This window comes from Rana temporaria, chromosome 5 (assembly GCF_905171775.1).
Source record: "Rana temporaria chromosome 5, aRanTem1.1, whole genome shotgun sequence".
Lineage (NCBI taxonomy): Eukaryota > Metazoa > Chordata > Amphibia > Anura > Ranidae > Rana > Rana temporaria.
Window position 1 is genome coordinate 91,756,501 of NC_053493.1, and position 12,393 is coordinate 91,768,893.

Genomic DNA, 12,393 nt, shown 5'->3' on the forward strand with positions numbered 1-12,393 from the left:
ACTTCAATCCTGTCCTCGACCGGCGCATCCTAAGGAGGTTTGCGCTTCATAATTTGGACGTGGTACGCTCTTTGCGGGTGTACCTGTCTGCTATGGCTCCGTTTCGGAGATCTGACTCTTTGTGTCAGTGTCGGGTCCACAAAAGGGGTCTGGCGGTCTCGTCAGCCACCATTTCTCGATGGATCAGACAGACCGTCATACAGGCCTATGCTCTTAAGGGGCGGGCACCCCCCTTTCCGGTCACGGCACATTCGACCAGGGCAATATGTGCTTCCTGGGCTTTCCGACATCAAGCGTCTGTCTCACAAGTGTAAAAGGCGGTGACTTGGTCGTTCGTTCACACTTTTTCAAAGTCTTACAAGGTTCATGTGAGTGTATCTTCTGATGCTTCTTTCGGCTGCAAGGTTTTGCAGGCGGCTGTTTAAAGTTGCAGCTCCTCCGTTAAGGAGCTCTGCTTGTTTGGGGTGAAGTTAAATTGGTTTTACTGATACTGTTCCCACCCCTCGTTTTTGACACTTCTTGGGGACGTCCCACTTGTCAAGATTTAAGGAGCTGTGTCCGTCCATGGACGATAAGAGAAAATAGGATTTTTTGTACTCACCGTAAAATCCTTTTCTCTGTCGTCCATGGACAGACACAGCACCCACCCCTCCTTTTTAGGTTTGTACTGCTTGTTATGAACTGAGGCTGCATGCTGCAGGGAGGAGGGTTATGTCCGGAGGGACCGCCCCCCCCCGGGCGGGGCTGTTCAACTCTGTTAAAGTAACATGTATTTAATTATCTAACATGTTTCTGCCTAGTCCTCTCCTGTGAACAGGAACATAACCCACTTGTCAAGATTTAAGGAGCTGTGTCCGTCCATGGACGACAGAGAAAAGGATTTTACGGCGAGTACAACAAATCCTACTTTTCTAGACGTTAGAAGAATTCTTCTTGTCTATCTAAAGCAGGCATGTCCAAAGTCCGGCCCACGGGCCAAGTGCGGCCCGTGTTGCGGTTTAATACATCCCCACTGGTAATTTTGAATATATGTTTTGTAGCCCCCCACAAAAGATATATACCGCATTTATCGTTCAGTTCTGGCAGCCTCGGAGGGGACGGGACGAGTGCCATCAGATACAGGAGAATCTGCTGTTTAATTGACGGGCTCTGTAAAAGGAAGTCCCGTCTCCTGGGCTGACTGTTCGGTCTATTATAGGAGGTGGTACTTTGTTTTAAAGAGCCCGCCGAGTAAAAAGGAGATTCTTCTGTTTACTTCTTCTGCCCCTCCCCCTTCCTGTCCCCTCCGAGGCTGCATTCATGGCACTTGTGAGGCTGCATTCATATCATCGATGAGGCTGCATTCATGTCAATGATGAGGCTGCATTTATGTCAATGGTGAGGCTGCAGATGGGCACTGGTTAGGCTGCATTCATGGGCACTGACCCTTATTTTGCTTCACAGTTCTTTATTCAAAATGTAAAAAAAAATCCTGAAACTTCCCTCTTAAAGTGAGGGTGCATGTTATACATCTATGCGTGTTATACGCTGATAAATACTGTATATCCAAATAACACGCCCAAGCTCATCCTTGTGCAGAGAAATGCAACTACATAAAATTAAATATGCATATATCAAGTAAGGTGTAAACAAAACCATGTGCCATATAACAAGATGCAACAATAAATTGCAATAATAAAAAGTGACGTGTGATAAAAAGTCCATATAAGTGACTAAAAATCCTTGTGGAAATCAAGTGACTTGATACAAATGCTTGACCTCGTGAGAACCGTCACCTCAGTGAGATGAAAGGCTTATCACATAGTCGATCGCTTCATAGTCTGTGTTGAGGATTTTTTTTCTACTTGTACGGAAGTTCCTTGTTTTTACCTTTGTTTTATGCGAATTGGAGACTTGTGGATTTAGATTATCTATATGCAGCATTCACATGTAGCATTGCACCTGTTTTATTTCATTAAATCTACTGAAAGGGGTTGTAAAGGTAAATGTTTTTTCACCTTAATGCATTTTATGCATTAAGGTGAAAAAACATCCGACAATACCAGCCCCCCCGATTACCTGACCCCTCGAAAGTCCCGTACCATGAATGAGCAGGCTTCTCTGTCATCTTCCCGTCTCATTTATTGGTTGATTGAAAGCAGCGCAGCCATTGGCTTGTGCTGCTGTCAATCACATCCAATGACGCGGGGGCGGGGCCGGGTGATACAGCTCACTGTATCACGGAAGCGTGCCTGCAAGCACTCAACGCCATGTGAGCTCGCATGAAGGTGTTGAGTCCTTGCGGGGGGGGAGCCGAGACAGCCCCCGAGGGACACCAGGTTCGGGGGCCACTCTGTGCAAAACGAGCTGCACAGTGGAGGTAAGTATAACATGTTTGTTATTTAAAAAAGAAAAGTTAGTTTAGTGATCCTTTAACCACTTCCCGCCCGGCCTATAGCCAATTTACGTCCGGGAAGTGGTTATGAAATCCTGACAGGACGTTCTAGAACGTCCTGCAGGATTTCATGCCGCGCGCGCCCGTGGCGCCCGCGGCGATCGGTGATGCGGGGTGTCAGTCTGACACCCTGCATCTCTGATCTCGGTAAAGAGCCTCCGGCGGAGACTCTTTACCACGTGATCAGCCGTGTCCAATCACGGCTGATCACGATGTAAATAGGAAGAGCCGTTGATGGCTCTTCCTCACTCGCGTCTGACAGACGCGAGTAGAGGAGAGCCGATCGGCGGCTCTCCTGACAGGGGGGGTTCGCGCTGATTGTTTATCAGCGCAGCCCCCCCTCGGATGGCCACACTGGACCACCAGGGATGCCCACCCTGGACCACCAGGGTGGGCAAAAAAAAAAAAAAGAAGTCTAAAAAAGAAAAAAGATGCCAATCAGTGCCCACAAATGGGCACTGACTGGCAGCCTGGCAAAATCAGTGCTGCCCCACAGTGTCCATCAGTGCCACCCCAGTGTCCATCAGTGCCACCCCACAGTGTCCATCAGTGCCACCCCACAGTGCCCATCCATGCCCAGTGCCCACCTATCAGTGCCCATCTGTGCCACCCATAAGTATCCATCAGTGCCACCCATAAGTGCCGTCCATGAGTGCCCATCTGTGCCGCCTATGAGTGCCCAGTGCCGCCCATGAGTGCCCATCAGTGCCGCCTATGCGTGCCCATCAGTGCCACCTATGTGTGCCCATCAGTGCCGCCTATGTGTGCCCATCAGTGCCACCTATGTGTGCCCATCAGTGCCGCCTATGAGTGCCCATCAGTGTCGCATACCAGCGCCGCCAATCAGTGCCACCTCATCTGTGCCCGTCAGTACTACCTCATCGATGTCCATCAGTGCCATCTCATCGGTGCCCATTAGTGCCGCCATATCAGTGTCCGTAATTGAAAGAGAAAACTTATTTACAAAAAAATTAACAGAAAAAAATAAAAACGTAATTTTTTTTCCACATTTTCAGCCTTTTTTTAGTTGTTGCGCAAAGAAAAAAAAATCGCAGAGGTGATAAAATACCACCAAAAGAAAGCTCTATTTGTGGGGAAAAAAGGACGCCAATTTTGTTTGGGTACAGTGTAGCATGACCGCGCAATTGCCATTCAAAGTGCGACAGTGCTGAAAGCTGAAAATTGGCTTGGGCGGGAAGCTGCGTAAGTGCCTGGTATGGAAGTGGTTAACCACTTAAGCCCCGGACCAAAATGCTGCCTAAAGACCCAAGGGGTTTTTACAGTTCGGGACTGCGTCGCTTTAACAGACAATTGCGCGGTCGTGCGACGTGGCTCCCAAACAAAATTGGCGTCCTTTTTTCCCCACAAATAGAGCTTTCTTTTGGTGGTATTTGATCACCTTTGCGGTTTTTATTTTTTGCGCTATAAACAAAAATAGAGCGACAATTTTGAAAAAAATGCAATATTTTTTACTTTTTGCTATAATAAATATCCCCCAAAAACATGTATAATTTTTTTTTTTCCTCAGTTTAGGCCGATACGTATTCTTCTACCTATTTTTGGTAAAAAAAATCGCAATAATCATTTATCGGTTGGTTTGCGCAAAATGTATAGCGTTTAAAAAATAGGGGATAGTTTTATTGCATTTTTATTTTTTTTTACTACTAATGGCGGCGATCAGCGATTTTTTTCGTGACTGCGACATTATGGCGGACACTTCGGACAATTTTGACACATTTTTGGGACCATTGTAATTTTCACAGCAAAAAATGCATTTAAATTGCATTCTTTATTGTGAAAATGACAGTTGCAGTTTGGGAGTTAACCACAGGGGGCGCTGTAGGAGTTAGGGTTCACCTAGTGTGTGTTTACAACTGTAGGGGGGTGTGGCTGTAGGACTGACATCATCGATCGAGTCTCCTTTATAAAAAGGATCACTCGATCGATACGCCGCCACAGTGATTTACATACGGCTCTCCCCGTGCTTCAGCCTCGGGGAGCGATCGCGACGGAGCGGCTATAAACGAATAGCCGCGCCGTCGTCCCGGATCACTCCCCGAGGGAACCCGACCGCCGCATGTCACGGGGGGGGGTCCCGATCGGACCCCCCACCCGCAGAAAGGCAAGGACGTACATGTACGCCCATGTGCCTGTACGTGCTATACTGTGGACGTACATTTACATGCGGCGATCGGGAAGTGGTTAAAGAGACAATGTCGCACTATTTGGAGTTTTATTTTTTTGCATGATTTGCACTTCCTTTGGATATTCGAGACACTTACTTTGAATACTGCCCGGGATACGGAGGCTCCTGGTGGGAGACGCCCAGGAGATCTGGATATCTATGGTTGGGGATCTCTGATCCAATTAGCGCTTTGTGACCTCCCTAAGTAAGGGGGGTCGCTGGAGTTCCGGTAAGCCTTTCATCTCACTGGGGTGACGGTTCTCACAAGGTCAAGCATTTGTACCAAGTCACTTTATTTCCGCAAGGATTTTTAGTCACTTATATGGACTTTTTACCACACATGTTACTTTTTATTATTGCAATTTATTGTTGCATGGAACATGGTATTGTTGACACATTGCTTGATCTATGCATATTTAATTTTTTTTAAAGCCACATATTTATTTTTTTGCAGGACGGAAGTGTGAGCTTTGGCTTTGTGGAAGCACATTCACTTTAGCCGACATACTTTTGGGAGCCACGTTACATCGACTCAAGTTCCTTGGACTTTCTAAAAAACACTGAGAAGACGGGAGTAGACCAAACTTACAGTCCTACTTTGAAAGGATACAGAAAGCGTTATGCATTCCGGAGAGTGTTTGGAGACATCCACACCACCCTGCTGTCCGCTGTCTTACCCAGGGCCGTCTTTACCGCAGGGCAAATGGGGCAGGTGCCCTGGGCCCTGTCACTGTTGGGGGCCCAAAGCAACCCTCTTTAAAAAAAAAAGGGCCCCAGATGGCAACCCCCCAATTTTTAATTTATTTTTAAATTAAAAAAATATTTTTTTTAATATATTTTTATTTTATTTTTTATTAAAGGGCCATTTTTTTTTAGAGGTCTGGGGGTCCCCAGGGGCCGTAGTTCCCCAGGGCCCCAGATGACAACCCCCCTTTTTGTATAAAAAAAATCTTTTTTTATATATTTCTTTATTTTATATATATATATATATATATATATATATATATATATATATATATATATATATATATATATATTATATTATATTATATAATATAATATAAATGTTATTATTATTATTAAAGGACCCAGAGGTCCCCAGGGCCCCCGGATGGCAACCCCCCTTTTTTTATAAAAAACATTTTTTTTTCATTTTTATTTCTTTTTTTTTCTTTTTTTATATATATATATATATATATATATATATATATATTTATTAAAGGGCTCAGAGGTCCCCAGGGCCCCATGTGGCAAACACCCTTTATTTTTTTTATAAATTTTTATTTTTGTTTATATATTTTTTTTATTGAAGGGCCCAGAGGTCCCGGATGCCAACCCCCTTTTTTTGTAATTTATTTTTATTAAAAAAAATATATATTAAAGGGCCCAGGGCCCCAGATTGCAACCCCCTTTTTAAAATATATTTTTTAAATATATTTTTTATTTCTTTTTTTCTTTTTATTAAAGGGCCCAGAGGATGGCTACACCCCTTTTTTTTATATATATTTTTGTTTATTTCTTTTTTCTTTATTTCTTTTTTTGTAAAGGGCCCCCCCCTGCTTCTCAATTTCAGGCGGCAGCACCCCCCCATCCCAGTTCTCTGCTCCAGGGGGCCCATGCCTGAAGCTGTGTAAGTGGCCCCATAATTCCTGATGGCGGCCCTGCCGCCCATTAAGCCCCTGTGCTGCCCACAAATCAGGCTGAAAATCATCAGCGGCACGCAGCCAGTGACAGTACTGCTTACCTTTTAAAATGTACAGCACCCCTGGCTTCCCTTTAGACGTGCACTTCTCCCTTCCTGCCACTGGGTGCTGCTTGTATATAAAAGTGAATTAGAATGTGATTTTATAACATCCCCAGTTTGCTCTTCCCGAGGCTGACTTCTTCATGTCCTGCTCCTCAAGGTATGTCACTGTTTGCTAATCTATATTGTAAATAGAAGTTTTCTGTAGAGTGTGCCCAAAGACTTTATAATATTTGATGATTCACTGCAGGTCTGGTCAGTGTTTTAAAAAGTTCCTCTATTTTACACATGGCATGGCATGGGGTCACAGCACCGTCTGTCCATTCTGCTTTAGCACCATGGGACCCCATGCCATGCCATGTGTAAAATAGAGGAACTCTTTAAATCACAGACCAGACCTGCAGTCCAGGCTGAGTAAGGCCTCAGAGCACATGGCATTACTGTCTGTATTTTACTGCTGGTTCACATGTATGTGTTTTGGCGGCCCACATTTACGCAGGCATAGCAGCCCATTCATTTGAATGGGCTGCCATGCCTGCGTTTTCCTGCAAAGAAAAGCGCATGCCTCATGTAATAGGCTGCGCACACGGCACGCCTATGCCCATCAAGCACTGAAATACAGCACTGTCTGTCCATTCTGCTGTCTGCTGTGACTTATCTTCAGTTCCTGCACTGTCAAACTTGCTGCATTTTTAGACGTTTAGGTCACGCTTTTAAAAACACCATGCGTTTGTGTGTGCAAGAACTGCAGGTAAGTAGCATGGTGCAAAAGCAAAATGGATTTCAAGGCAACTGTATTTTTAAAATGCTGAATGCACCTTTTTTCGGCAGGAAACAAAGGCATGGCAGCCCATTCAAATCAATGGGCTGCTGTGCCTGCACAAATGAGGACCGCCAAAACATACATGTGAACCAGCCAGGCCCAAAATAAGCTGGAGGGGGGCCCAAAAAAAATGTTTGCCCAGGGCCCAAACCATATTAAAGACGGCCCTGGTCTTACCCAATGCCTTTCGACTGGTGAAGCGAAAACCGCCATCTTTCTTTGGGGCATCTTTCCTCATGGGCTCACTGGGAGGAATGGGATATTTTGCCTACTGGTATTTGAAGAAGAAGTACATCTGAAGACCGGAGGATCATCTGTGCTAAGTGCTAATATTAAGCTTTGTCTTAGACCATGTACTGCCTCCTTTTTTCCTAGAAAACAAACATTCTCCAGAACACACACAAAATCTGCAGCAGGCACGCACAGGGAACAGGCCCTCCAGATGCCTAATTATCGGTGGTCACGCCCCAACCAAATGATGGTTCCTACAAGCAAGGCGTCTATCCGGCGAAACACGGCTGGGACACTCCGAATCACAATGTAATTGGTCAGTTCGATGAAATGCAAGAGAAGAGATAATGTCCAGCCCCAGGAAAGCTTGACAAAATAGACGTTGAGGAAGTTTCTCTTTTTGTTGAAGTAAGAATCCGGCAACGGCCAGAACTCCTATACTAGAGAGCCGCCCAGCGTCACACAGGCCAGGCCCAGGCCCAGGGCCGAGGTATCTGCGGAACCCCTCACTGAGGAGCCCGAACCAGACCACACAGGCACACCGCTCCAACCACTCTATTGTGCGCGGCCACAACACCTGCATATTTAATTTTATGTAGTTGCATTTCTCTGCACATTTGCACTTTATCGATACAGGAATATTGATGCATGTTTTACAAGCGCTGAACTTCTTTTTATCCATTTTGACTTTGTGCCTAGTATTCAGGTTATAGTGTTCATATATAGTGTTGATATATTTTAAACTGAGCCCGGATATTTCACCCATTTACATTCATGTTTATGAAGTGTTGTATATATTAGGGTTTTTTATTGTATTTTTATTTTATTTTATCGTTTGAGTTCAGTCTTTTTATGTTTTGTATGTTCCAGGGTTTGCAGATATTTCAGTTAATATGGTTCTGTTTTGTTTAGAGTACGAAGTATGTACATATAAGCTGATATAGGCGGAGCGTACATATTTTTAGGGCTTCCTTTTTTTGCTGTTTGTATATGTTTATTTTATGAGAATATCAGATCAATAATGGTAATAAAGGTGTAATTAGATCCTAGGTCCTGCGTTAACAGTAGGGAAAAATTGGTGCTTCGAGGGGGGTTTTGAGGGGGAAGGGAGATATGAGCGAGGAATAAGGGTATAGAGTATGCGGGCCGCTACCTCCACGTGCGCATGACCAACTCCCCCACTTGATACGCCTCTCCTCCAAAGGGAGGGAAGTCGGAGGCGTATTTTCTGTTTTCTTTTTGATTGCTCAATCCGTGCAAGATCGGGAAGACCCACGAGTGGTGGGATCACCCGGTTACGTACGGACAATTTTTTGATACCCTCCGTGATCACAGGGAGAAGCCAGTCCTCGGGAGGGAAAAAGAGGGAGAATTTGTTTTGCTTTTTGCCCCCCACCTCTAACCCCCCGGCCCCCTTCTTTTTTTTTCTCTCATTTTTTTTTTCTCCCGGTTCTTTTGCAAAAGATTGGTATACTAAGATGACTAAAATAACTTTGACATCGTACAATGTGAAAGGTTTGAACCTTCCAGAAAAATGTAGCAAGTTATATATGGAAGCCAGGAGACTTGGATCACACATTTTATTTCTCCAAGAGACGCATTTAAAAAAAAATAGAATTTCAAAGTTGGGAAATTATAGATATCCCATTGTGTATCATGGTGCATCGCAGACCTCAAATGCAAAAGGAGTGGCAATTATGATGTCAAGCCAGCTATCATGGAAAGAAATAAAGACAATCACGGATGAGGAGGGGCGTTTATTGATTGTAAAGGGCTTAATATATGATCAAAAGGTTACTCTGGTAAATATATATTTGCCCAACGAGGGTCAAGTAGCAGCTTTGGAGACGTATATGAATGTAATACACCAAAATAAGGAGGGAATTTTGTTGATGGGAGCAGATTTAAATTTGACACTAGATCCAACTTTAGATGCATCAAGGGGAACTTCCAATTTGTCGTATATAAAATTACGAAAAAAAGCAAAAATAATGCATCAGGCGCTGCATGTAAGGGATAGCTGGAGAACTTTTCATGTGCATGATACGGATTATACCTTTTTCTCAGCGAAACACAAAACATATTCTATGATAGACAAAGAGCTAGATTCAGCATTCTTTTACGTCGGCGTATCTATAGATACGCCGCGTAAGTAGAAAGATGTGCCGTCGTATCTATGCGTGCCATTCTGGTAGCTAGATACGCCTGAATGATAGCTTCCTCCGACCGATGTAAGTGTTAGTACGCCGTCGTATCTAGGGTGCATATTTACGCTGGCCGCTAGGGGCGCTTCTGTAGATTTACACGTAGAATATGTTAATGACCTAGATACGCAGATTCACGAACATACTTGCACCCGCTACGCCGTTTACGTAAGGCTTACGTCCGGTGTAAGGTTACCCCTGCTATATGAGGCGCAGCCAATGTTAAAGTATGGACGTCGGAACAGCTGTCTAATTTTACGTCGTTTACGTAGGTGGTACGTGAATGGGGCTGTGCGTAGGTTACGTTCACGTTGAAAGCATTGAGCCGACGTATCTTAGGGAGTATATGCGACGTGACTCTGAGCATGCACGCGCAAATGCGCAGATCGTTAGTGAAAAAATTTACATGGGGTCACGGCTACTTTGAATACAACACGCCCACTACCTTCCCCATTTGAATTAGGTGGGCTTACGCCTGCCTATTTAACCTACGCCGGCGCCAGATCTTACAGAATACCGTTCTGAGCTCACTGATTTAAGCTGGCCAAAAGGTACGCCGAGCTACGTGAATCTAGCTCTATGTTTTTATATCTCAAAGTGCACTGCAATGCATTAAGGAGACCTCCATAGGCTCATTTACAATCTCAGACCACACTCCATCTAATTGCGTAATAGAATGGGGGGAACCCGCTACCCGAGAATGGCAGTGGAAGATCAATGAAACCCTCCTAAAAGAACCAGAATGCGAGACAAAGTTAGCAAAGGAATTAGAATTGTTTTTCTTAACAAACAAATCAGGGGAAGTGCCACCCTTTTGCATATGGGAAACACATAAATGCTATATTAGAGGCATACTCATATCAGCAGGAGCACATAGAAATTAAAACGCAGGGAGACACACTTGTAAATTCCTCACAGGCGATCGCGAAGGCGTTCGGAGACTATTATGTTGGCCTATATCAATTGGAGGCGCGAGATCAGGGAGTCAGGGTATGTAAAGAGGAGGAGGCCAGGGCATATATAGAAGCCTCGGAAATGCCTAGATTGATGGATAAAGAAGCCGAAGACATTGACGGCCAAATTACCATTGAGGAATTTTTGAAGGCCTTGAAAACATAAAAACCTGGTAAAGCACCGGGCCCGGACGGATTTACCCTGTTATTTTATGAAACTTTCGCAGATAAATTGTCACCAAGGTTGGTGGAGGCTTTTAACTCGGTACGAGAAGGTCAAATAATACCAGTGGAAACGTTGATGGCCCATATAACAGTACTACACAAAGAGGGGAAAGACCCGGCCCAATGTTCAAGTTATCGTCCAATCTCACTGTTAAATGTGGACCTAAAGATTCTCACAAAAATACTCTCAACCAGATTATTACCATATATATACCCACTTAAATACACTGGGCCAGATTCAAGAATCAATTGCGCCCGTGTAACCATAGGTTACACGGCGCAATTGCTTACTTGGTCCAGCGTAGCGAATGCTCCTGATTCAGGAACATCGCTACGCCGACTGCAGCCTAAAATCTGCGTGGCATAAGGCTCTTATGCCACGCAGATTTTAGGCTGCATTCTTGCGTTGACCGCTAGGGGGCGCTCCCATTGTGATTTGTGTATAGTATGCAAATTGCATACTAACACCAATTCACAAAGTTGCGCGGGCCCTGCGTACGCAAGGTACAGAGTTTCCGTACGGCATCTTTAGCGTAAGGCTGCCCCTTCTAATAGTAGGGGCAGCCAATGCTAAAGTATAGCCGCTGTTCCTGCGACGTGAAATTTGAATTTCACGTCGTTTGCGTAAGTGATTCGTGAATGGCGCTGGACGCCATTCACGTTCACTTTGAAGCAAATGACGTCCTTGCGACGTCATTTGCCGCAATGCATGTCGTGAAAGTTTCCCGGCGGAGCATGCGCTCAGGAAGGGGGCGCTGGTGAGTGGCTACAGTCCACACACTGCTCAGAGAGGATCCCCAGCAGAGCACACAGTCTGTGCTCTTCTCTCCCGGGAAGGTCTGGGAAAGCGTTTCAGTGTGTGGGTCAGGTGACTCCCCCCTCTGGCACATCCCACTGTTCTCCCTGCAGGGTGGGCGCTCACTCTCCGCGGCCGTGCAGTATATAGGGGTGGGCGGCGGCGAGAGGAAGTTGCTGTCCATGGGAAGATGAGGAGTTGTTGCACATCTGTACCCCTCCCTATTAAAACGATCATCAGAGCAATTACAGAGCGATTCTCTGTGTGTGTCCCTCTTCCTCCTGTGAGCTCTCAGCCTCTGGAGGGATAGGAACACAGAGAATCCGTGCTGATCATCCATTCCTCTGTGTCCTGTTCAACATTTGCAGTCAGGGTCATAATGACAGTCAGAGAAGGCAGACCGAGCCAGCTCGAGCAGCAGCACTTCCACCCTAAGCCCCCCCTGTGTGTGTGCAAAACTTCATCTCCAACCTGTACTGTGTGGAGAAGTGCCCACAGCAGGAGGCTGCATGATGATAATTCACTGTCCCGACTCCCGACCATCAAAGGGAGGGGGATATTTGCATCTCATTACAGGTGTTAGCCAATAATGCTTTGTCCCTGTTGCAGCCCCTCCCTCTTCCCCTCCCACATTTCGCCTTCAGTTCCAGGAAGAAGGCAGAAGCAGTCCTCCGCTTGCTGAGGCCATGTGAGGTTTTTTTTGTTTCATGTTTACTTCAGGGAGGGAAGAAGGAGGCTCTGCAGTCATAGATTTGTGCTTTTAGTGCAGGTGACAGAGGACAGGACCAGCATTCTCCT

The 12,393-nt window shown here is 45.3% G+C and overlaps 1 pseudogene; it reads left to right on the forward strand.

Annotated features, from left to right (window-relative positions):
• The first annotated feature begins 952 nt into the window (after positions 1-952).
• LOC120941093 lies at positions 953-7,486 on the forward strand (annotated as a pseudogene).
• Positions 7,487-12,393: the final 4,907 nt, after the last annotated feature.